Consider the following 3,897-nt stretch of genomic DNA (forward strand, 5'->3'; position numbering starts at 1 on the left):
CCCCGAGCTCAGCCATAGGCTCCTTCTAGTCTAAACCCCCTTTTTCCTCTCTGTCCCCTACTTCCCAAGACATTGGTTCCTTAGATAGCCCTTGGCCTTTTCTGTAGGTACCACAGGGTTCTTTTTTTTTAACCCATGGACAATCAGGCCCTCACTTTGAGCAAGGCGAGCAGATGCCAGGAGGAGTGGAGCCACATCAGTCCACGCTCAGGCCAGCTTATCCTTCCCTCAGTCCCGACCAGACACACTTCTGCCCCAGGGCCTTTGTTCTGACTGTTTCCTTGGTCTGGAGTGTTTCCTCCCAGACCCTACTTGGCTTCCTCCTCCCCAAGCTTTTTTTTTTTTTCTCTTTCCAAGCTTTTGTTAAATGTCACCTTCTCAGTGGGGCCTATACAGACCATCCAACTTATCAATAATTCTGTGACCTGTGTGCATGTGGACACATACAAATGCCCTCAGAACACCCCTCTTCACATACACAGCCCGGCATTCAGACCCCCTCACACACACCCCCTCTTACCTACCTGGTACTCTTCATTGCCCCTTTCCCCATGGCTCCCACCGACTGCTCACACACATTATTTTATATAGCCCATCTACTGAGTCTCCCTAGCTAGCACGTTGGCCCCGTGAGGGCGGGGACCTTGGCTTTGCTCACGATGTTTCCTGAGTGCTGGGACCTGTGTCAGGCATTATAGCTGCTCCGCAGACATGTGCACTGTTGTTGTTGGGCCTGTGGCTCAGAGAGGAGCACCTGTGGGAGACAAGGCTAGGCCTCTGAGGGGCTGGAGGGCAGGGCAGCTGCTGGACCACAGGACCTGTGGTCAGAGCCGGGGGACTCTATGCCCTGCCTGCCCTCCTCCCTGGAACCACACCCCTCAGGTCAGCCCTGCACACACAAGGGGCACACCTGCACACCCTGCATCCATGGCTCCACCTCCCCCCCAGCCTGGTGCACACACCACTGACGTGGTGGCTGTGGTTACCGGGCCCCAGAGGTGCAGACTAGAGTCGGGGCATCCTGTTCTTTGTGGCTGCAGTAGCAGGTGGGGGTGGGGGACAGGTTCCCCTGCAAACAGGAGCATGCAGAGGCCCCGTCTCCTTGCATTTTTATACACACACACACATACACACATGTGCACACGCACATGTGCACACAGACACGTGGAAAGCCAGGTGGCCCCAGCAGGCTGACTGCTCTGAGACCCCAGGCATGGGAACTGTGCACCCGTCTGTAGCAGGGCCCCTTGGGTGGGGAGAGGGGGCAGAGGAAGCAGCTACGGGCTCCCTTCCCGATGCCTAAGCTCCCACCACTACTGCTCGTGCCCAACACAGGGCTGGCCGACCTCGTCATCGGACCTTTCCTTTGGAGGAAGCATTGCGCTGTCTTGTCTTGTCAAAACCACAAAACCCGGTGAGAGGGGTCCCACATTCAGCCTCAGTGGGGTTATTTATCTGCAGTTGTGGGCACATGGCCGGTCCTGGGAACATACTGGTCCCTTGCTCAGAACACTGCCGTGGCTCCCCGGTGCCCACCAGGTCCAGCTCACACCCTTGATCCCAGGTCTTCCCTGCTCCAGGAAACCCCAATTCAAGGGGAGGTGAGTATGACCTCTGCCTAGATTGAATGCCAACTCTGTGTGACCTTAGGCGAGTCACTTAACCTCCCTGTGCCCCAATTTCCTCCCTCACAGAGCTGTTGTGAGAATTATGTAGATTCATATAAGTAAAGCAATTAGTGCAGCACCTGCCATGCAGGAAAGTTGTCCATAAATGTTAACTGTCACCGTTATTGTTTCCTTGCAGGAGGGACCTGAGGTATGGCCTCTGTTGGGGCTTGCAGCCCAGCTCTGGCCTTCCAGACTGAGCCAGAGGCGTCCGGGCCACCTGGGAACTTGTTGGAGGCTTGGAGCGTCAGGCCCCGCCTGGGGATCCTAAAGCAGCAGGTGGGCGGCAGGAAAGGCCTGCGCACCATGGCCTGCAGTCATCTGTGGGACAGGAGTCTGTCCCGCCCCCAACCCCAGCCTCAGACCAGTTCATCACCTGTGCCGTCCCTCATCTTCCTGCCTCTCAAGTCTGCTTTGCAAGGCTCCTCTCGGGACATTTAACCCTGCAGCCTCAGTTTCCTCAAGTAAGAATGAGGATAAAAATGCCCACAAGTGGGATTCACATCCAGGGAGGTCATGGATAAACAGTACATGGCCGAGGCAGAGTCAGGGCTACCCTAATTACTGCCAGCACCCCATGTCTGGCGGGTCTGTGCTAGGGTTCCTTTGGGGATGCAGGAGAGACCTGTTCATGGGGTGGGGGTCTGGGATGAACCCTAGGAGCTGAGAGGGAGCACAATGCCTGGAGCTTACTCACAGCAGCCTGATGAGGGAGGAAGGAAGGGAGGGCAAGCCGAGCACACCCTGGGCCCCAGAGGAAGTTGAAAGCCGGGCCGTGGTGTGACAGTTCAAGGGCCCACACCACAGCACCCCACCCGACTCCTACCTGCTGACGTCAGTGGACTCCAGCATGGGGCCCTCCCCCAGGCTCAGGGTCTGTGAGGCAGAGTCCTGGCCTGGGGGCTTCCTCAGCTGTTCTCTGTACACAGGAGCAGCTGGCAGAGCCTCGAGCCTTTAGGTCAGCGTTACCCTCTCTGGGCTCCCTTAATGAAAGGCAACCATTTGGGCCCCTCTTAACAACACCCCATCACCTCACCTCTCCAGGTGTGGCCCTAGAGTCTACTAAGCACCTCCTATATACCTGGTGGTGACATCCACTAGCTCCTTTAATCCTTCACTATACCCCGAGGAAGGCATTTTACAGATAAGGAAACAGGCTCAGAGAGACTAAGTAACCTGCCTGAGGTCACACAGCTCGGAGGTAGTCAAGCTGGCCTTCCAACTCAGGCCCTGTCATGAAGTTCCTCGGGCTTCGGGGTGGGTGGATTCATGCTGGAGGAGCCCTCAGAGAGGCAGGGCAACTAGGCCTCTTGTTTGTCAAGGAGGAAATGGACACCCCGCGCTGGAAGTGAGTGCCCCGGGCCATGCCACAGGCTCCTGGCAGAACAGGCAGGATTAGAGAACTTTCTTTTGGCACTGGATGCCTGGCGGGAGGGGCTCTGCCAGGAAACTTCCTTCTTTTACTGACTCCGGGTCTCCACTCCTCAGGGAGAAGCCTTTCTGAACAGTCTTGGCAGAAGCAGAGCCGTGTCACCCTCCGTCTCCTGGCCTGGCTTTATTTTTCTTCACGGCACTACCTGTCACTTGCAGTTTTACGTATCAGATTATTTGTTTATTATCTCCCTCTTCCTAGAATGTGAGCTCTGTGACTCGGGGAGGGCCTGTCTTGTTCCTTTGCTACAAGCTCAACAATTTTTTGTGCTATGAGTGAATGAATGAAAGGAGTCAGGTGGTAAAGGGAGATGTTTACCCTCACAGGGGAAAGTTGGGTATGAAGACAAACTCGTTATGGGCAAGCTAAATAGATCATTCTAGGTGGAGCTGGGGAATGACAAGTAATTAGCAAAGGGAAGGGACCGTGCACAGCCACGCGGTCTAGCACATAGACTGTAAAGTGAACGGTGGCCCCGCCAGTTGTACAGTTCTCAACCTGTACAACCGTTCATGGTGCCCCTGGGGAGGGGGAGAACCCAACAATTTAGACCCTCTCAGCAGGGCTGGGTGGAGGCAGCTGTACAGGTGCCTGCCGCTGGGGGGACAGGCTGTACCCTCCGTGAGGAAGCCACGTGGTCACGGTTAGCAGCGTGCGTCCGCTGGTGGTGTAGCCGCAGACGGTCATCCAACCAGGGGGAGCAGCTGTTCTGCTGTTAGTGATCTCTGGTGCCTGGAGTGCCCGGCGGGACCTGGTTGGGGAAATCACCCTGACACACCCCACAAACACACACCAAAC

The 3,897-nt window shown here is 56.1% G+C and overlaps 1 long non-coding RNA gene across 1 annotated transcript; it reads left to right on the forward strand.

Moving 5' to 3' along the window:
- The first annotated feature begins 1,442 nt into the window (after positions 1–1,442).
- LOC147363427 (uncharacterized) lies at positions 1,443–3,374 on the forward strand. Its single transcript, XR_015137056.1, has 3 exons — positions 1,443–1,601; positions 1,807–2,131; positions 3,156–3,374. It is a non-coding gene; the product is annotated as an uncharacterized LOC147363427 (long non-coding RNA).
- Positions 3,375–3,897: the final 523 nt, after the last annotated feature.

The sequence above is a fragment of the Bos grunniens genome, chromosome 11 (genome assembly GCF_055505025.1).
Source record: "Bos grunniens cultivar Pamir isolate PY7600 chromosome 11, Bosgru_T2T1.0, whole genome shotgun sequence".
NCBI classification, from domain to species: Eukaryota; Metazoa; Chordata; class Mammalia; order Artiodactyla; family Bovidae; genus Bos; species Bos grunniens.